This window comes from Pinus tabuliformis, chromosome 3_1, assembly GCF_031772625.1.
Source record: "Pinus tabuliformis cultivar Carrire ecotype Pingquan chromosome 3_1, CPIR1, whole genome shotgun sequence".
Lineage (NCBI taxonomy): Eukaryota > Viridiplantae > Streptophyta > Pinopsida > Pinales > Pinaceae > Pinus > Pinus tabuliformis.
The window spans coordinates 669,733,281-669,756,905 of NC_142301.1; positions in this window are offsets into that span (position 1 = coordinate 669,733,281).

Below are 23,625 nucleotides of genomic sequence, written 5' to 3' on the forward strand. Positions count from 1 at the left end.
TTATATGCTAATAATGTTCAACAAGCACAAAAGAAGGCCAATAATAATGGGTAAAGTCATAATTTGTTATTTTGAAATCTTAATGTAGTTCTCACCTCAAAACTTGTTCTGAGGTGAAAACAGAGTATTATGTTTTTCTTCTTTCTTTATTATGTAATTTTATTGTTTCTATATGTAATATTTTCTCCCAAGCTCCTCCTAAATCTTGTGATGTTGCCAATTACCTGCCACTGCAAAAATCTAGTGATTTTGAGCATTAGTTCACTTGCCAAGCAAAAGAAACAAGCATGAAAAACAGAGCATTGAAAAAGACAAATAGACATTATAAAAGTGGGTTTTCACAAAAAAAAAATCAAAAGGTGAAACTATATAAACCCATCCTCATATTTCTCATCCCATTGTGTCATTATTGAAGATTAAAGAGCCAAGAAAAGAGAAAAGGTCAATTTTCAAGTGTTATTGAGAAAACAAAGCAAAAGCGCCATGTTTTTAGGGTTTTGGAGCGCTGTTGCGCTTCTAAGGGGTGGCACTACGCTTCTGAGAGGTGGCGCTGCACTTCTGGAGAATTTTTATAGTGTAAAAATACACTAGCACTGTGCTTTTAGGTTGGCGCTGCGTTTCTGCATGTGGCATGGTGCTTTGTCCAACAGAGCCCCAAATCACCTCAAAATGACAATTTCACGTCAAATTTTCCAAGTTTACCTCCTTTTCAGGTAAGTAACATCAAAATATCTTGTGTTTTAGGGTTTTTACATCAATTTTTTGTGTTTTTTCACTCTCAAAATCAAAACCCTAGTTTTCCTAAAAATTGTCTCTTGAATTGAAATCCTTACCCTACTATTGTCTTCTTACTCTATCCACTTTTTATTTTTCCCTAAACTCCATTCATTCTCACTAAATTCTATTCACACACACATTTTCCCAAACCCCCTCATCCATACACTCTGCCCATTCATTTCATCCACATCAATTATCCACAACTATGCATATCTAACTGTATTTTTCGAAGCCGAAGGAAAACAATGGAAAGATACAATGATTATGAGTATGAAGAAGAAACACTTAGTGAAAGTTTAATGGAGAGACATAGACAATAGAGGAAGCCCCGTAAAGGAGGAAAAATCATCAGAGAGGAGTCCACTAGCTTGAGGGTATTATAGGCATGCCCACTTGCAGTTTCCTTTTTCAGGCATCAAGCATGTTTTGAATTTTATGAGATGGTGGAGAGAGTTCAGTTTCACCATGAGTTGGTCAGACTTTTTGTGACTCATTTGCATAAAAATAAGGTGACACTTGCCAGAGTAACCTTCACAATATCATCAATTATCATTTGAGAGGCCACAAGCATCCCTAATGTTTTTGAGAAATGGTACAAAAGGCAGGACCTTGATGAGAGTTACTATGAGCCCTATATCAAGGCTAAATACAAAAATTAAGTGAATAGGTTATTCCCCTTTAAGTTTTTGGAAGATTGGTATGTTCCTTTGATGAAGATTATTATCAAGTACTTCACTTATGAAGGTATGTTCTCCTGGTATTATGCCCATCATAATAGACTCCTCATGCATTTCACTAGAGTAAAGATGTTGAAACTCCCTTACTTCATGTTTAGAAACATTGAGAAAATGGCACATATTGTGCAGAGGAAATCATACCCCTAGTAGTTGAACAATATTTTTCATTACTCAATGATTAAAATCATTGTTCTACACCAGCTTAGCCTTCTTAACATTCCATGGGAGACTTTCATTGCTCATGAGATGTTCAAAAGTTCAAATATCCCTTCACAAGCGCATCAAGAAGAAGGTGGGCCTTCTAGCGATGGAGAAACAAGGGAAGAGGCCAAGGAAACCAAAACTGCTAAGGTGCTAGTGTATTTAACATATCAGAGAGGCACAAGAAGACCTTTTGCGTCTGCTAGGCAAGTGTTTGCTCCACAGGCTATGGAAGGGGCCTTTCCTTCATCATCAGTCCATAGGCAAATGTTACTCCACAAGGTGTGGAATGGGCTTTGTCTTCTACATCAGCAAGACATGTACAAGTTGAGCGGTTGAGAAAAGGCAAGGAAAAGATGCAAGAGGAAGATCTTGGGGATGAGCAGGAAAGAGATTTTGACCTTATTGAGCATGAGGAGCCACAACAACACTTCACTCATTATGGAAGTGGCATTATTGACTTGGAGGCTTAAGATGAAAACACCATGGAAGACCTCATCATTCAAGAAAGAGAAGCTAAAACACAATCCTTAGCGGACAACTTAGAAAGAGCCAAGTTTATCATCAAATATTTAGAGAAGGAAAGAAAAAAATTGAGTGACAAGAAAGTCCTCATGGAGCTGCAAATAATTAAAACAAATTGGCAAATGGCCAAAGAGGCTCATGTCAAGTTTACTCCTATTAAGAAAGAGATTGAGAATGATAGGGAAACATGGCTTGAGAGGGTCAACATACATCTTGAAGGGCTGATTAAGAAGGCCAATAGGAATAAGAAGATGCTCCAACACATGCCCTACCATTACATATCCCACAACAAAATCTACAATATGAGGATTAGGAAGCTAAAAGCTAGGCTTAGGAGAGCCTAGAGGGAAAGAAAGAGAAAGATAGGTTGGAAATATTAGCTGATGCCTTACTAGACAATCAAAGTAGCTGATGGAGGTGTCCCATGCCAAATTTGGGAAAGTTTCTATTTTTGGATTCAACATGATGATAGCATACATCTTGGAAAGTTTCAAAAGTTTTGGAGCAAATTTTGGTTACCAAAAGGTCCAAAAACTACCAAAAAATGACCCCTCTGCCTCTTTTGGACACACAGAGGTAGTCTTGGTAGATTCAAGTTTTCACAAGGCAAATGGCCTCTAAATTCAAAAATTCTAGTCTTTCTGGAAGCTAGACTTGAATTCCTTTCCAGTGAGCTATCTTGGGCTCAATTCGGTTAAGGGGAAGGCCTCAAAAAGCAGGCGGAAATTGGCGTTATTCTTTTGACCAGTGGCACTACGCTTTTGACCAGTTTGCCCAAAAAATAAAAACGTCGCCTGGTTTGACTATGGATTTGTTTTCTCTGTCGTCATGAATGATTTTACTCAAGTAATTAATGACATGGCATGTAAATGTTATGGTAAAATAATGTTAGAAGGTAGATTCATTAGTTAGAGGTGGTTTTGAGGCTAATGAATCAGTTTCCTTACTTATAGAGGCAAGTTGTTTGACTACCTATATTCCAGTCCTTAGTTGGGAAATGGTTGAAAATACCCCTCCTCTCATGGATTGGACACCTCATGGTTAGTTTGAGTAGTTTTGATGTCTATATTATGAATTTTATTTCTCATTTTCATAGGTTGGATTCACTTGGATGCTTTGAAAAATATTGTACATCATTGTAAGCAGTTTGGCAAGGAAATTAATAGGAGTTGCAACTATTTTTATGGGATACCTGTGGTATGGTGTTTTTGCATAATTTCTTCTTTTTTTATTAGTTTCTCACATGTTTTATGCATGCCACAATCTATTTCACTTCTTTTAACTAAATGATATCAAGATAGATAGGTAGAATTCATTGTTTATAGTGCCCTGCCTTGGGAAACCATTCAATATTCTATGTTTTTTGCTATTTGAGAAGGATACATTATCTTTACATGCCCTCCTCATCTCCTCACCAGTCTTAGACATCTAACTTCACTCAATTTCAAGTTGTAAAGCCTATACCTACCTTTCCCTATAGGACACCCTGCATCCCAACCTAATTTCCCAGACCCAAAACTGCCTGGCTCCATTTGATCCACAAAATCGAACAAATTCAACCGAAATCCTTTGAGCTACTATACGTAGCCTAAAATCTCATCTGATTCAGTCATCCTAAATGAGATTCATAAGGAGAGAGCCCTCTCTAAACCTGGTAGGGCTAGCTACTAGGTTAAGCTTGGTTTGTGGTTATCCTAGGATTGCTTTCCTTGAGCCTGAGGTCAATCTAGGCTCTAACATAGTCGCAACCATACTAGGGAGGAAATATCATTACACCCAAGTACTACTAAGAAGTTCTGAACTTTTGGATGATAAGTTTAGAATTCATTAGGCTGAAAATTGGAAAGTTGTAAAGCAATAAGAAAATCTTGAGAACTTTGAACACACTGGCTTCAAGAAGATACATGAGGTCCAATCCTAATCCGGATCCTCCTCTTGTATTTGAAAATCCTAATCTCATTCCTCGAATACTCAGACAAGAAATTTCACCAAGCTTTAGACCTATTTTTAGATATCATTCATGCCCTACTTGGTGGTTGTTCCTTAAAGACATCCCTTTTGACGAGTATTTTGGTCTCTCTATGTTTAGAACCACATCTGATAGTGAATTGCTCGACATAGTCCCAGATCCAGAATTCATGAGAGAACTTGAAATCCAATGAGCCAAACTATCAAGTAACCGAAACCTTTTGAAATCCCCTCAGTCATCTCTTACCACTGATAGACTCCTTGAACTTTTTGAAATAGCCTCAACATCTTATACCACACCATCACTTTTTCACACTTCTTAAAATCATCCCTCATCTCTATTCATACCTTCACTCCCTCATCAGTGAATCACTACCTCTCAAACACCCATCAGCTCTGTTACATCAAATCCCCTTATTGTCCCAAATCCCCCAGTTACCCCAACACCAGTTTCAAATCCACCTTGAGTCATGGCTGCCTGATATGCACCCCTCGTTCTGCCTCAAAATCTTGATGATATGCCCGTTGATTACCAAAGTAAGATACCTCTTTTTAAGGCCACTCACAGTATTACAACACAGCAACATGTTGACAGGATGAATGACTTCTTTTACCTTCATGAGGTAGATGCAAAAAATGTGACCATGACATTATTTGTGCAAAGTTTTGGAGGCGAGGTTCGAAAATAGTTCCCAGCTTTACCAGCTGCCTCTGTCAATACTTTACCATTTCTTCATAGACAATTCCCAGACCGGTGGGAGGTAAAGAAGAACCCACTCCAAATTTTATCTAAGTATGAAGATATAAAAAGGAATGTGTGTGCAAGTATGTAGTATTACTGTGTAAGGCTCAATGCAGTTTATAATGCTATTCCAACAGACATTAAACCACCGATGGGGTTAGCATTGATCAAATTTCCAGATGATTTCGATGCTGATATGACATATCAGTTACGAGAAAGATATCCTACCACACTTGAAGATACGTAGAAGAACGATGAAAGTGTAGAAGAAAATTTGTTGGCTAGAAGAGTAAGGATGAAATCTGAAAAGAAGGTGACTATAAAGGAAGAAGCATCTTCCTTAGATGTTAAGGTGGATTATTTACTCTAGAAAATTGTGAAGATGTTTGAGAGGTTGACAGTTGCAGATAAACTTGAAACACCAATCAGGAATCCAAACTTCAGATGGCAACAACAACCCCAACTCAGGATTAAACAAAGGGAGAAAAGGCACAAGAACAGTCAACACAACAACAACAGGTCGGGACTCCTTTGCAGTAAAATTATGTACATGGAATAGAGGATGAAGATGATGATGATTCGATGGTTGAGGCAAACCATTTCTTCACTGCTAATGGCTTGCCCATTTTTCTGACAAAAGATGAAGAGTATTCAGAGGTTCCAAAGTCCCAAAGGAATGAAGATTACATACTAGCAAATGAGGTAGTTTTCAAACATGAGTTAGATGATTATCAGCAAGAATATATGAATGCATTGACAGCATAGAAGAAGCAATATTCATTGAGAAGTAGGGATGTACCAGTTAGTCCAATTCAAAAGAGAAAGGAATCACAACCCAAAAATGACTCCTCAAACATTTAGAAGAAAGGGAAAGAGCCTGCTGATCTGACTTCTAGCAAAGTACCATTCGCAAATAGCATTGCAAATGAGAAGAACAATCAGCAAAGTGTAGCAAAATAAAGAGCTGAAAAGAAGGAACTTCTAGTCAAAGAGGTAGATAAAGTTTAAATTTTTAATTTAGAAAATGAGATTGCTAAATTAAAAGTTTCAATTCCTTTGATTGAGTTGATTAAGAACAACAACTATAAACACTAGGCGTCCAAAATTTTGAATATAGATCCTTTATCTGATATGGTCAATGTAGAAGATGATCACCCTGAGCTCATTTTTGGCCATGCCTTAGAAGGTCAGTCTGAGGATAGTGAAGTTCCTCCATTTTATATAAGCCTCAGACTACACGAGTATGTCCTCCACAATTCCATGTTTGATTCAAGAGCTTCCCATAATCTGATGCCAAAAGCCATTATGGAGAAATTGGGCCTTGACATTACTCGAAAATATCATGACCTGTACTCTTTTGACTCTCGTAGGGTCCGTTGTATTGGTCTTATCAAAGACTTGGTGGTATCTTTAGACCAAATCCTGACCAAAAATGTTCTGATGAATGTGGTTGTTGTGGACATTCCCCCATAGTTTGGTATGATTTTGTCTAGGTTGTGGGGTGAAAAGCTAAAATGAACTTTACAAATTGATTTCTCTTATGCTATCATTCCCATGATTGTCCAATAAAGTAAACTATAGAGGGAGAAGAAAATGAAATACATGATTACTAGTAAGGAGAAACCGCTTAATCATGCAAATAATGTTGTACATACAAATTTAGAGTCATTTGTACTATATTCAGATAGTGGTTTGAATGATGTTGATAGTCAGTTAGTTGAAGTAGAAGATGTTCTAGAGATTTCAGAAAATTTTAGAGTAGCCCATGACCAAGAAAGATATAAAATAGCAAGTTCTTCTAAGCAGTCCACTTATTAGTAGCAACAAAAGGATAGTGAACAATAGAAAAATGAAAACATCAGTCAAAGAAAAGAACTGAAGGAAACAAAATTTCAGCCTCTAGAAGAAGAGGCAGGTCTTTGGAGCATGGATTTTGACAGAGTTGTGGGTAAGGATGGTGCCGACATAGGGATTTGGATTCGCAACCCTGCTTTCCCGCTGAATAAAGTTCCTAGTAATGTTAGAATATGCTGATACAAATTGGCCTTTGACTGTTCTAACAATGAAGTAGAGTATGAAGCATTGATTGTAGGTTTGAAAATTCTGAAAAAGTTGAATGCAAAAAGGATATCAGTCTATGGAGATTCGGAGCTGATAATCAAGTAGGTCAAGGGAGAATATCAAGCTAAAAACCCACGGATGAGAGCCTAAAGAAATGCAGTTTTAGATATCTTACGAATGTTTCCAGATTATACTTTGACAGCAGTACCTCCTGCTCGAAATGTTATTGCAGTTTCACTCGCCACTGCTGCAAGTAATTTGAAGATTTCAATGAATTCCATCAACAAGTTTGAGATCCATGTCAAACACTGCCCTGCTGTTCTAGATAATTTAAGATATTGGCAAGTGTTTTGGGACTATAAGGAGATCAATACTTTTTTGCAGAATGACAAAAGCTACAAGGATGCTTCCATAGATGTTGACTATGATACCGATGAACTAAAGACTGAGGTGAATCAAATGGAGGAATTGCAGCTAAAAGACAACATTATTCCTAAAGGTCTTATACCTTTAGAAGGACTTTTCGATCAAGATGATGTAGCTAGAAAGCCGAGCCTAGTGCCTACTCACAAATGCATTGAGGATGTTAATCTTGGAATAGCAGATAAACCCAAGTTTGTGAAACTGTCCAGAACATTGACTCCTGAGGTAAAGCCTAAATATGTTAGATTTTTATCTAAATTTTCTGATGTGTTTGCCTGGGATTATTCAAATCTAAAGGTGTATGACAAATATATAACTCAGCACACTATTCCCATCAAGCCAAATCATAAGCCATTCAGACAGAAGTTGAGAAGAATCAATCATAAGTTGATGCCTTTCATTGAAAAAGAGGTAAACAGGCTAGTCAAAGCTGGTATCATTGTCCCAATCATATTTTCTGATTGGATTTCAAACCTGGTTCCAGTATGAAAGAAGACCAGAGAAATCAGATTGTGTATTGATTTCGAGAACCTTAATAAGGTGTCTTTGAAGGACAATTACCCACTTCCGAAGATGGATCATATCCTACAAAGAGTGGTTGGAGCATATCATATGTCACTACTCGATGGGTATTTAGGTTACAATCAAATTATGGTGCATGAAGATGATCGAGACAAAACTACATTTACCACACCTTGGGGAACTTTTCATTATGCTAAAATTCCATTCGGTTTGAAGAATGTTGGAGGCACATTTCAGCATACAATGGACATCACTTTTGTTAATGAAAATGATGTATTTTTGGTTGTATATTTACATGATTTGATACTGTTTTCAGGTTCCAATGATGAGCATCTTCAACATTTAAAAATTGTGTTTTAGAGATGTAGGAAGTTCAGTATATCTATGAATCCTAAGAAAAGTCTCTTCGCCATGGATGAAGGAAATCTGCTTGGTCATATTATCTCAAAAGAAGGCGTTCGCATTGATCCTTCAAGGGTGGAGGCAATTCAACAAATAGATTTTCCCCAAAACAAGAAATAAATACAAGATTTTAATGGTAAGGTTAAATTCTTATGTAGATTTGTGCCCAATCTAACTGAGCATTTAAGGGAAATAACTAACATGTTAAAGAAGGATAGCGTGGTAAAATGGACAGAGGATGCTATGAAGTCATTTAATCTGGTAAAGTATGCTTTATCTACAACCTCGGTCTTGATTAGTCCTGATTATATGCAAGATTTCATCATATTTTCATTTGCATCAGAGCATACCATGGCTACGGTTTTGATGCAAAAGAATGATCAACTGTAGAAGCCCATTGCATTTTTCAGTAGGACAATTAGAGATGTTTCCTTGTGGTACAACATAATTAAAAAACAGGCTCTTGCTCTTGTTAAAGCTTTGAAGGATTTCAAAGTCTATATTTTGCACTCACATATCATAGACTACGTTCCTAATGTAGCAGTAAAGCATGTGCTGATACAAACCAATCTAGAAGGAAGGTGGAGAAAATGGATTGCAGCAATGTTGGAATAGATCTGGAGATTAAGCCTACAAAGTTGATCAGAGGACAAGGCTTGGTGAGGTTAATGGTGAAATCAAATTTGCATGCATTAGATGTAAATCTTATCACAACCATGTTAGAAGGTGAAGACGAAGGCTCTCTAATTCAAGTGTTTGAAATGTTTCTTCAGTCAATATGGTATTCAAGCATAGTGTATGTACTTCAGCACCTCTCACCACCTCCGGGGATGACAAAGAACAAAGGTAGATCTCTCAAAATTAAAGCTGCTAAATTCTGCATTCTAAATAATGATATTTGTTGGAAAGGTCTGGGAGGAATATTACTTAATTGTCTGGTAGAACATTAGGCTCAGTAGGTGATGTATGACTTTCATAAAGGTTATTGTGGCAGTCACTTGTTCTAGATGAAAATGACAAACAAAGTGTTGAGATCAGGTTACTATTGGCCAACTTTATTTTCAGATGTTTACAAAATAGTCGTGAGACGTCATGAATGTCAGCTCTTTCAAGGGAAACGGAAATTGCTGCCTCTTCCTCTGAAATCGGTTGAAGTCAATGCACCATTTTAGTAGTGGGGGCTCGATTTCGTTGGGGAAATTCATCTAAAATTGTCAGCGCAACACAAATGGATCCTAACAGCAACTGACTACTTTACCAAGTGGATTGAAGCAATTCCGACCAGACAAGCCACATATACGGTAATCATCCAATTTTCAGAATCAAATATTTTATCTCGTTTTGGTTGTCCTAGTAAAATCATCACAGATAATGCAGCTGCATCTAAATCAAAGAAGATGATCGACTTTTGCAGCAAGTATAATATTACTTTGGGTCACTCTACAACATATTACCCGTAGGGAAATGGTCACTAAATCATCCAATAAGTCATTAATGAACATCATCAAGAAGATGATGGAAAAAAATAGGAAAGGTTTGCACAGAAAGTTGGTTAATTCCTTATGGGCTAATAGAGTGAGCTGGAAAAAGTCCATAGGAATTTCTCCATTTGAATTAGTTTATAGCATTGACACAGTTTTTCCAACATCCCTTGTAGTCCCGATTATGAAATTGCTACAAGAGACTGGCAGTGAGGAGGATGAATTTCAGAGAAGAATCAATTAGATGATTCATTTACAACAACCAAGGGAGGAAGTTTTCCAAAACACTCTCAGATTATAGGAAAAGATCAAAAAGATCTATGACCAAAAAACAAAAGCGGATAAATTCCAGGTTGAGGATGTAGTGTTATGGTGGGATTCTAGGGATGAAGATAAAGGAAAGCATGGTAAGTTTGAAAACTTATTGAAAGAAACCTATAAGATTGTTGCATACAGAGGATAAAATTCATTTCTGCTAAAGGAAATGGATGGACAGGATTGTTCAAGAGGGCCAGTCAATGGTAGGCTCCTGAAGCACTACTTCTTCTAAGGTGATTTATGAAATCATGATATTATCATTGTATATACCATTTTCCCTTTTATTGCAAGATCTCAAAGTACACAGTCATTCTAGCTTGGGGCCCAAAGTGAAGGATATAAATTTTGAATGATATGTGTATGGTTTGCTGGTTTTTTAAATAGTTTTTAGTCACAATTTGAGTCTTGAGTCAGTTTTCCTAGTGTTGGTTTTCAGTTTTTGAAGTGTCTTGACCTTATTTCCCAATGGATAAGGCTACTAGGTCTACAATGTTCTTGGCACCTCTAAGGAGCTACTATCCCCATTAGAGCCAATGTTAGTGTCAATGTCTTTACACTACCAGCACTGATCAAAATCTTGTATTAGAGCCAATGTTAGTGTCAATGTCTTTACACTACCAGCACTGATAAAAATCTTGTCTTTTGCATTTCATAGTAGGAGTCTCATTCTGATGAGGTTGCATTCCATTAGGTCATGGATCCACTAATGGTAGGGTTTACTTCAGTTTTTCCCTCATGATATGCACTTGCTGATATTATTTCATACTTTTTAGTCATGATTCATGTTCGTTTTGCTATCCATTTCATCAAATCCCATGGTTTGGTATCCTTAGGTCTTAGGGTTTCCTCCAATGGTCAAATTCAGTGATTATATGTTACTAATGGTCAACAAGCACATGAGGAGGCCAATAATAATGGGTAAACTCATAATTTGTTATTTTGAAAGCTTAACGTAGTTCTCACCTCAAAACTTGTTTTGAGGTGAAAACAGAGTATTGTGTTTTTTATCTTTCTTCATAATGTAATTTTATTGTTTCTATATGTAATATTTGTTCCCAAGCTCCTCCTAAAACTTGTGATCCTAACAAGTACCTGCCATTGTGAAAATCAAGTGATTTTGAGCATCAGTTCACTTACAAAGCAAAAGAAACAAGCATGAAAAATAGAGCATTGAAAAAGACAAATAGACATTATAAAAGTCTGTTTTCACAAATAAAAAATCAAAAGGTGAAACTATATAAACCCATCCTCCTATTTTTCATCTCATTCTGTCATTATTGAAGATTAAAGAGCCATGAAGAGAGCAAAGGTCGATTTTCAAGTGTTATTGAGCAAACAATGAAAAATCACTGCATTTTTAGAGTTTTAGAGCAGCCCTATGCTTTTGAGGGGTGGCATTGCGCTTCTATAGAATTTTTGCAATGTAAAAATACACTGCATTGCACTTCCAGGTCAACGCTGCACTTCTGTAGGTGGCGCTGCGATTTTTCCAGTAGAGCCCCAAATCACCTCAAAATGCCAATTTCACCTCAAATTTGCCAAGTTTGCCTCTTTTTCAAGTAATTAACATCAAAATCTCTTGTGGTATAGGGTTTTTACATCAAGTTTTTTTTATTTTTCACTCTCAAAATCAAAGCCCTAGTTTTCCTACAAATTGTCTCATGAATTGAAATCCTCACTCTACTATTGTTTTCTTACTCTATCCACTTTTTACATTTCCCTAAACTCCATTTGTTCTCCCTAAACCATATTCACACACACATTTTCCCAAACCCCCTCATCCATACATTCTGCCCATTCCATTCCTCCACATCAATTATCCACAACTATCCATATCTAACCATATTGTTCAAAGCCAAAGGAAAGCAATGGAAAGACATAGTGATTATGAGTATGAAGAAGAGACACCTAGCGACAGCTCCATGGAGAGAAATAGAAAATGAAGGAAGCCCCATAAAGTAGAAAAAATCATCAGAGAGGAGCCCACTAGCCTGAGGGAATTATAGGCCTGCCCACTTGCAATTTCTTATTTCAGGCATCAAGCATGTTTTGAATTTTTTGAGACGGTGGAGAGAGTTCAGTTTCACCACGAGTCGGCTAGACTTTCTATGACACTTGCCGAAGTAACCTTCATAATATCATCAACTGTCATTTCAGAGGTCACCAGAATCCCTAATTTTGGTGAGAAATGGTACAAAAGTCAGGACCTTGATGAGAGTTACTATAAGCCCTATATCAAGGACAAATATAGAAATCAAGTGAAGAGGTTATTCCCCTTTAAGTTTTTCAAAGACAGGTATGTTCCTTTGATGAAGATTATTATCAAGTACTTCACTTGTGAAGGTAGGTTCTCCCGATTGTATTCCTATCATATTAGACTCCTCATGCATTTCACTAGAGCAAAGATGTTGAATCTCCCTTACTTCATGTTTAGAAACATTGAGAAAATGGCACATATTGTGGAGAGGAAATCATACCCCCAACAATTGAATAACATTTATCATTACTCTTTGATTAAAATCATTGCTCTACACTAGCTTAGCCTTCTTAACATTCCATGGGAGACTTTCATTTCTCATGAGATGTTCAAAAGTCCACAGATCCCTTCACCAGTGCATCAAGAAGAAGGTGGGCCTTCTAGCCATGACGAAACAAGGGAAGATGCTAAGGAAACCAAAACTGCTAAGGTGCCAGTGTATTTAACATATCATAGAGGCAAAAGGAGACCTTTTGCAGCTGCTAGGAAAGTGTTTGATCCATAGGCAGTGGAAGGGGCCTTGCCTTCGTCATCTGTCGATAGGAAAATGTTTGCTCCATAAGATGTGGAAGGGGCTTTGCCTTCTACATCAACAAAGCAGATACAAGTTGAGCGGTTGAGCAAAGGAAAGGAAAAGATGCAAGAGGAAGATATTGGTGATGAGCAGGAAAGAGATTTTGACCTTATTGAGCATGAGTAGCCACAACAGCACTTCACTCATCATGGAAGTGGCATTAATGACTTGGAGGCTTAGGATGAAAACACCATCAAAGACCTCATCATTCAAGAAAGAGAAGGTGAAATACAATCCTTGGTGGGAAACTTAGAGAGAGCCAAGTTTATCATCAAATATTTAGAGCAAGAAAACAAACAATTGAGTGACAAGCAAGTCCTCATGGAGCTGCAAATGATTAAAGAAAACAGGCAAATGGCCAGAGAGTCTCATGTCAATTTTACTCCTATTGAGCAAGACATTGAGAATGATAGGGAAACATGGCTTAAGAGGGTCAACATACATCTTCAAGGGCTAATTGAGAAGGCCAACAGGGATAGTAGTTATGTTGTGATCATGATTATGCTGATGTCTATACGTGTATACATGTATGTATGTATGTATGTATGTGTTTATGTCATGTCTAATAGTGTCATCATGGATCATGATTATTAATGATAATATTATATGTATATATATGTATGTATGTATGTTGTTGTCTGAAAGGGTCATTAGGAATCATTCTTGTGGAGGAATGATTTCTTATGAAGGTGAATAACATGAAGAGGTTCATGATTTATGAGAAATCAAGTGGAGGAGTAGTCATGACAAATTTAAGAGGTGAGTATCATGTGGTTATGAGTGGATATTATGTGATTATATTTTGTCAATGTTATGGACAAGCTATATTGAGGGATACATGAGTGAAATGAGAGAAATGTCGTCTGTGGGATGTTGGGATAAGCATGGATGGTAGAGACACACTAGAAGCAAGGTTCTTGGTAAATACATTGCTGTTTTGGATGTGTGGTACTACTGTTGTGAATATGTTGTAGATGTTTCATCTATGATGTTGTACGCACATAGTGTTGTGTATATATATAATGTGTGTACATGTTGTTTATGTAATGTTGTGTACAGGGTCGTACATATGGTGTTGTGTGAATATTTCATATGAAGTGTTTCATATATGGTCCTATGTACATGTTAGATATACAGTGTTATGTACATATTATACTATGTGCACGACGGATATGTTGTGTTGTGTGAATATGGTGTTGTTCACATGTTGGATATTAAGTGTTGTGTACATAGGGTGTTATGTACATGTTGCATATTCAGTGCTATGTACATATCGTGTTCTGTGCATGTCGTACTTTTGGTAATGTCTACATATGGTGGTGTGTGCATGATTGTACATGTGGTGTTGTGTACATGTTGTTAGCGCTTGAAATTTCACCTCAGGCTGAGAAAGGTAAACCTCAAGGCCACATCAAACCACTTCGCCTCGTAGCTAGCCCTACGGGGCAGGAGAGGGCTCTCATCTCAGTGAGATCTTCAATGGATGAGATGACCAATAGGGTAACACTGATTTTAGGCTAGTAAACAGATCAAAAGGTTGATTTGGTTTTTTTAGGGTTTTCGGTGGCAAATTGAGGGGATGGCAATTTTGGGTGCGGGGATTGGACACAGTTTCTGCAGGGGGTTCTTTGCGGTGAGGTAGGAGACAGTATTGATGCCTTTGATTGAGGTGGATGGTCAGGAATGACAGGTGAGGAGCTAAGGAGAGCAAACAATAACTTTTAATTCTCCTTAAACATTAGAAAACATTTTAATTAAACAAACTTAAAAGCAGAGCATGACAGTCATGAATTCTTACTTTAACACTTCGTTTGCTTAATGTGCAGAAGGAAAAGAAAGGAAATGATTCACATAACACACTTACAGGTACATAGAGAAACACACCATCAATACATGTAACCATAAGAATCCCAAAAAAGACTGCAAAACCCTGGTCTTCCTTAGCAAAAAATTGCAGAGATACAATGAATAATACAATGATAGCTTCTCCCTCAAGAGTCCAACCATGAAAATGAGTAAGAAAGTACATAATATAGATGATCTAACCTCTTGCCATGCCTCCATGGGTCGAGCTCACTATCCTAGGAGCTGTTTCAACCACTTCTAAACTAAGCACTACAAACTAGGCAGTCAAAACAACTTGCCTCTATAAGCTAGGAAACCAATTCATTCATTTAGTATTTACCCTTTTCATGAATGAATCTTCTAGAAGTGTTACATAAGAGTAAAAGTGTCTATCAAGTACAATAATTACATCAAAGATAATCATAATTCACCCCAAAAAGTCAAACTGGGTCAAACTGCGTTTTTCTGAGCTGTACAGTGCATTTTGGAAAAAACTACCTGAGGGGTCGCGCGCCTTTGGAGCCACTTTTGGTGCACTTTCAGGTGGCCAAATTGAGCAAGAGTAGGCCTGTTGGAAAGGTATGTGAGTCTGCTCTCCAACCCAACTAGAATTTTTGAATTTGGTGGTCATTTGCCCCTCCAAAATTGCAATCTCCCAAGACTGCTTTCTGCAACTCAAAAATGTGGCAGAAAGTCAAATTTTGCATGTTTTTTGACTTTCTGGAGGCCCAAAACTTCATAAAATCTCAAATCCACTAATGAGAATATGTAACTTATCATGAAAAATCTGGAAATGCTGAGTTTTTGCAAAATGGAGTTGCCATGATGTAGGGTCGCGCGGGGGGTGAGGCCCGTTAATGGGAAAAGCCTGCAAATTGCCTGAAAAAGTCAAAATTCACCCAAAATTCTCAAAATTTCTTGGGATTTGTGCTGTGGCTAGGCTATTTAGTGCCTTGATCCTTGAGTGAAACCTCAGCCAATATACGGAGGGGATTGGGCCTCTTTCTCCATTTTAGCGCCTCGGTCAACAGCCTTTGAAGCACCTTCATCTTGGCCTTGCACACATGCATTCGCACCCAATAATGGTTTTTCATGTTCCTCAGCAACTTTTTATGTTGTTTGGCCTTAGCCAACAGCCTCTCCAAGTGTGCATTGACCAGGATGAGCATGGAATCTCTCTCAGTAGGCAATAGGTCACCAGGCCTCCTTCTATTCAAGATTCAGTCTCCTTGAATCCTCCATAGCTCATCAAGGACTTTCTCATCCTCCAACTACTTGTTGCGCTGCTCTAAATATGTGATCCTCCATTGTGCCATCTCTACTTCTGCCGCAACAAGCGATTCTCAGCCTCCTTTTGCTGAATGGCCTCGTGATACTTCTTTGTGCATAGTAAACAAGGCCTAAACGACTATATGCATTGCTGTAGTGTGCATCTATCTCAGTAGAATTGTTGCAGTATTCTATTGCTTCTGTGTATTTACCAACCTGGGTATGAGCAGCTGCCCTGTTACAATAATATACAGCATTATTCCCAGACAGTGATATAGCTAATGTATATAGATCAATAGCCTCAAAGTATCGTTTTGAAGACATGGCTGCATTGCCTTGAATTTTGAATGCTTCACCAAGGACTTTATGTTCTGATCCAGAAGAGGTTCCTGTTTTTTCCATTTCCTTCATAGTGTCTTTGAGTACACATTTAGCTTTGTTCAATTGTTCAACATAATCAGGAGAACCAACAGGTGTGTTTCCAAAGAAGCCAGCATTTTCCAAACGTTCCCGAAATTTCTCAAATAATTCATCTTGAGAATTGCCTCCTGCTTCTTGCATTCTAGGTTCCACAGAAACATCTTCATCCACAGATATAGGTGTTTCTTCATTATTGATAGGACTGGAGAAATGTTTTCAGATGGAGTTGTGAGAGAAGATACTGCATGGTATGGATTTGTTGACTCTTGCTCTCTACATGAATCCAATCCAGATGACTTGAAAAGGTCAATCAATAAATGAGGTTGCAATTGCTCATCTCCAGACCTTGTGCCAAGCTTGAAAACATCCACAAGACACTCTGTTGCAACTTCAATACCTTCAGTATCAACTCCTGGAGCAGGTTCAACTGCAAGCTCGAACAATTCTGGGGTCATTTTGTAGCCTGCTGGCAATTTTCTATGGAGGAAACCCTGATGGGTCGCGCGCACTTCCCAACAGGTTGCGCGCCCTCAATGGGTCGCACCTATGTAAATTTTGCACTGGAAAAGGCAGCCTGATGGGTCGCGCGACCCGTCAGGCTCAACGGGTTGCGTTTTTGCAGGAGGTGTTTGGAGGCCTTCCTTGTGTCGGAATCGGGCGCAGGATAGCTCGTTGGAAAGGTATTTGAGTCTACTTATCAACCCTACTAGAATGTTTCAATTTGGAGTTTATTTGACCTGTCAAAAATCAAATCTCCCAAGACTGGTAAAAATGTGCCAAATGAGGCTACCTCAAGGAAGAGTGTTGTTGCAGTCAACTCTTGAATGCCTTCCTCAACCCAAAATTGAGCTCATGATAGCTCGTTGGAAATATCTTTGTATATAGTTATCATTCTACCCATCAAGTGAATCATTTGGCCAACCAAGCTAGGAGAAAACTTTATTTTCCCAAGGTCATTGCATAGGTGTCTTTGATTCTCGTGAGCCAACGGTATTCTTGAAATTTCTTCTCAAACCATGACACCTGTGAAAAAAGTGAAGGAGGTTTTTCTTCTTTGGCATGTTATGGACAAAAACCTCTCTCAGGTTCTTAAAATTCATCTTTTATTGCTCTGAAAAATCATTTGGGTGAAACTTGTCCCGATGTGTGAAACAAGGAATTTTGTCGAAATGAAGTGAAATGAAAGGGATAGGGGGCTTCTAAATTCTTGAGAAAAATTTTGGGAGTAGGGAGGGATGTTAGGAAGCAGGGGAAAGTAGAATATTAGAGATTGAGTGAGGGGAAGGGGTCCAAAGGGGCAAAACACAGGCCAAACCTAGAAAATTGCTTGGTTGTAGCTAGAAACTAGGGTTTGTGCAAAAATGAGGATTTTGGGGGATCTCAGTGATGGGAAGCATTTGATAAGGTGTATGAAGGATAGGGGAATATGTATGAACATCTGGATACACGTTTTGCCGATGATTTGACCGTCCAAGATAAATTAGCTTTCAAAACCCTAGGATAGGGAAATGACCTTGCCTGGGCGCAACTGAAGCATGAACAAGGTGTAAAATGACTCATTAGACACTGACATGATAGTGAAAACCCTATGAACGATGATAGAATCAGCTGAATGATGACATGGACCAACATTTGGACAACTTTAGAAGGAGTGAAAGAAAACCCTAGACCTAATGCCTAGTGACCAAATTTTGTTTGAAAACTCTTTGAAATGACAAAATTTGACCTTGACATTATGACACCACTTTGTAAGAGCATATTTGATCACTGGAGGAAGGCTGGAAAGACTGACACTAACATTGGCTCCAATGGGGATGGTAGCTCCTTGGAGGTGCCAAGAACCTCAGACCTCTTGGAGAGCAGACCATTGCTTTTTACCATTGGGCGATGGAGTCATTATTTACACCTTTGACACAAAACTTTGACACATTTATTGACTGAAAACTGACTGAAACTTAACTGAAGCTTGACTCAAACCGACTCGATGGCAAACTGAAATAACTTGAAAAAACTCACTCAATAGACCAAACACAAATGACTCATGACTGACCTAACTAAAACAAGAACTTACAAAGCTTATGGAAGGGCAGAAGTCCATCAAGATTTGAAATCATGATGACAACCACCTGTGTTTCTTACAAGACAATATACCATCAAACTATCTCAAAATGCCAATGCAACCAATCAAGCAGATGCCTTCTTGATTGATTCTTCTTATCAGATCTTCTGGTCAACATTTCAAACCTATAACTGAGCATCCAAAGACATAGCTGACCATGATCTCCTTCATCACTGAACACTGCAATAAACACTATCACTGCTGGCTGCAACAAACTTGCTAGAGGATCATGAAAAACATGAAGATTTGCCACTGCCACCTCCTGCTGAAAGAACAAGGTGTCTTTTGCTTCAAATTCTGATCTGCCTTCATCATGTGCTTCGGAAAGAGTATGTTCCTGGGCTTCAAAAAACTCTGAACAGGTAGATGAGCAAATCTCCTCTTGTAAAAACATTTCAACACATGAGACATATGAAGAATCTGAAAGGTAATCCTGTATGCTATGATCTTCTATAGTCTGACAATATGATAGGTCATCCTCAAATGATATGACAGTCGGATTCTCATTACATTCATCAATCATGAGAGAAGAAATTTCGGATGTTTCGTGAAACCCAACACTAACATTTCTATCAGCTATCATAGATGCATCCAGAGAAACCATTTCACTTACTTGAACGAAGATCTTGTCTTGTTTTTCACAGAGGCAATGGACTACCTCCTCATGAAGATCTAGTGCTGGTGAGATGAGAGCACTTAGGTCTGCTACTCCATTTTCTTCATTTGAGGCAGTTGCGACAATACAACTCTCTTTTATGAGATCCGGAACAACATGTTTTGCCTCATCACAATTTATCTCCCGATCTGATTTATCATCATCACTTTCTGAGATTGGAACATTACTTTCCTGCATTGCCTGCATGCTGTCTTCTTCTATGGACTGATCTGAAACAACATTTGCTCTTTCCTCATTTCCAACCATATGGAAATCTTCAGCCTGCTGATCTTGACAAGTATCCTCTAAGATTTCTGTGTGTTGCTGAAATGGATTTTCCTACAGAGCCTCCATGATCTCAACATCCATAAAATTATCATCTTCATAATATTTCTCAAGGCTTTCAATAAAACTATAAGCATGCTTGCAACAGTCATGAACTAAATTTAATGATGGATAAGATGCTTGATATCTCTCAATGAACAAGGCATGAAAATCCTTTAAACAGTAAATACAAGAAGGCGTCAAACTTTCATACCATGATTGGGCTTTACCTTCCATAGTGGCGAAGAATATCTTCATCAAGCAATCTTCAGGAAAATCCACCTTCAACTTACGAATATGCATATGAAATCTAACAAGATGTAAAGCAGCATGCTTCTTACCATCATCATTAAATATAGGCAGATTCCTTGACCAATCTACCTTTGGAATTTTATTTGGAAAACCAGGGATGTGATCTCGGCTCAAGGGAGCATATCTTCTTGTGATTCGGTCCATCTTGAAAATCTCACAGCTACTGATCTCTCTATAGTGAAGTCACCATGAAGCATTGATCTCTGGAGTTTTCAGTGAAGGAGTCGCCAGTGAATGATTTCAGCCTTGTCAGTGTCTGAACATTGTCCACTATCAATAATCAGATCTGCACTTGATATATGTACTAGGGTAAAATGCAAATGAAGTGCTGTATTCACAAGCTCACGGAGATTGACTGAAGCAACGTTTATCTACTAACGTTGAGGTAAAACAAGAGCATTTTCGAAGGCTACCTGGCATATCTTCAGGCTCCGTCTAAGACTTGTGAAATAAAACGTCAATGAGAGAATGATTAGTTTGTTCTCCCCAGTATGGTCGCCAATATGTTAGCGCTTGAAATTTCACCTCAGGCTGAGAAAGGTAAACCTCAAGGCAACATCAAACCACTTCGCCTCGTAGCTAGCCCTACGGGGTGGGAGAGGACTCTCTCCAGTCTATCTCAGTGAGATCTTCAATGGATGAGATGACCAATAGGGTAACACTGATTTTAGGCTAGTAAACTGATCAAAAGGTTGATTTGGGTTTTTTAGGGTTTTCGGTGGCAAATTGAGGGGATGGAAATTTTGGGTGCGGGGATTGGACACAGTTTCTGCAAGGGGTTCTTGGGGGCGAGGTAGGAGACAGAATTGATGCCTTTGATTGAGGTGGATGGTCAGGAATGACAGGTGAGGAGCTAAGGAGAGCAAACAATAACTTTGAATTCTCCTTAAACAGTAGAAAACATTGAAATTAAACAAACTTAAAAGCAGAGCATGATAGTCATGAATTCTTACTTTAACACTTCGCTTGCTTAATGTGCAGAAGGAAAAGAAAGGAAATGATTCACATAACACACTTATAGGTACATAGAGAAACACACCATCAATACATGTAACCACAAGAATCCCAAAAAAGACTGCAAAGCCCTGGTCTTCCTTAGCCAAAAATTGCAGAGATACAATGAATAATACAATGATAGCTTCTCCCTCAAGAGTCCAACCATGAAAATGAGCAAGAAAGTACATAATATAGATGATCTAACCTCTTTCCCTACCTCCATGGGTCGAGCTCACTATCCTAGGAGCTGTTTCAACCACTTCTAAACTAAGCACTACAAACTAGGCAGTCAAAACAACTTGCCTCTATAAGCTAGGAAACCAATTCATTCATTAAATATTTACCCTTTTCATGAATGAATCTTCTAGAAGTGTTACATACGAGTAAAAGTGTCTATCAAGTACAATAATTACATCAAATATAATCATAATTCACCCCAAAAAGGCAAACTGGGTCAAACTGCGTTTTTCTGAGTTGTACAGTGCATTTTGGAAAAAACTGCCTGACGGGTCGCGTGCCTTTGGAGCCACTTTTGGGGCACTTGCAGGTGGCCAAATTGAGCAAGAGTAGGCTTGTTGGAAATTTCTATGAGTCTACTTTCCAACCCAACTAGAATTTTGGAATTTGGTGGTCATTTTCCCCTCCAAAATTGCAATCTCCCAAGACTGCTTTCTGCAACTAAAAAATGTGGCAGAAAGTCAAATTTTGCATGTTTTTTGACTTTCTGGAGGTCCAAAACTTCATAAAATCTCAAATCCATTAATGAGCATATGTAACTTATCATGAAAAATCTGGAAATGCTGATTTTTTGCAAAATGGAGTTGCCATGATGTAGGGTCGCGCGGGGGTTGAGACCCGTTAATGGGAAAAACCTGCAAATTGCCTGAAAAAGTCAAAATTCACCCAAAATTCTCAAAATTTCTTGGGATTTGTGTTGTGGCTAGGCTATTTAGTGCCTTTATCCTTGAGTGAAACCTCAGCCAAGATACAGAGGGGATTGGGCCTCTTTCTCCGTTTTAGCGCCTCGGTCAACCGCCTTTGAAGCACCTTCATTTTGGCCTTGCACACATGCATTTGCACCCAATAATGGTTTTTCATGTTCCTCAGCAACTTTTTATCTTGTTTGGCCTTATCCAACAGCCTCTCCAAGTGTGCATTGACCCGGATGAGCATGGACTCTCTCTCAGTAGGCAATAGGTCATCGAGCCTCCTTCTATTCAAGATTCGGTCTCCTCGAATCCTCCATAGCTCATCAAGGACTTTCTCATCCTCTAAATGCTTGTTGCGCTGCTCTAAATATGTGATCGACCATTGTGCCATCTCTAACTTCTGCTGCAACAAGCGGTTCTCAACCTCCTTTTGCTGAATGGCCTCGTGATATTTTCTTTGTGCATAGTAAACAAGGCCTAAACGACTATATGCATTGCTGTAGTGTGCATCTATCTCAATAGATTTGTTGCAGTCTTCTATTGCTTCTGTGTATTTACCAACCTGGGTATGAGCAGCTGCCCTGTTACAATAATATACAACATTATTCCCAGACAGTGATATAGCTAATGTATATAGATCAATAGCCTCGAAGTATCATTTTGAAGACATGGCTGGATTGCCTTGAATTTTGAATGCTTCACCAAGGACTTTATGTTCTGCTCCAGAAGAGGTTCCTGTTTTTTCCATTTCCTTCATAGTGTCTTTGAGTACACATTTAGCTTTTTTCAATTGTTCAACATAATCAGGAGAACCAACAGGTGTTTTTCCAAAGAAGCCAACATTTTCCAAACGTTCCCGAAATTTCTCAAATAATTCATCTTGAGAATTGCCTCTTGCTTCTTGCATTCTAGGTTCCCCAGAAACAGCTTCATCCATAGATATAGGTGTTTCTTCATTATTGATAGGCCTTGGAGAAATGTTTTCAGATGGAGTTGTGAGAGAAGATACTGCATGGTAGGGATATTTTTACTCTTGCTCTCTACATGAATCCAATCCATATGACTTGAAAATGTCAATCAATAAATGAGGTTGCAATTGCTCATCTCCAGACCTTATGCCAAGCTTGAAAACATCCACACGACACTCTGTTGCAACTTCAATACCTTCAATATCAATTCCTGGAGCAGGTTCAACTGCAAGCTCGAACAATTCTGGGGTCATTTGGCAGCTTGCTGGCAAGTTTCTACGGAGGAAACCCTGATGGGTTGCGCGCACTGCCCAACGGGTCTTGCGCCCTCAATGGGTCACACCTGTGTAAATTTTGCACTGGAAAAGGCAGCCTGATGGGTCGCGCGCCAGGCTCAACGGGTCACGTTTTTGTAGGAAGCGTTTGGAGGCCTTCCCGGTGTTGGAATTGGGTGCAGGATAGCTCGTTCGAAAGGCCTTTGAGTATACTTTCCAACCCAACTAGAATTTTTAAATTTACAGTTGATTTGACCTGTCAAAAATCAAATATCCCAAGACTGGTCAAAATGTGCCAAATGAGGCTGCCTCAAGGAAGAGTGCTGTTGCAGTCAACTTTTGAATGCCTTCCTCAACCCAAAATTGAGCTCATGATAGCTCATTGGAAAGATATTTGTATCTTGTTATCATTTTAACCATCAAGAAAATCATTTGGCCAACCAAGCTATGAGAAAACTTGATTTTCCCAAGGTCACTTTAGAGGTGTCTTTGATTCTCCTGAGGCAACGATATTATTGACATTTC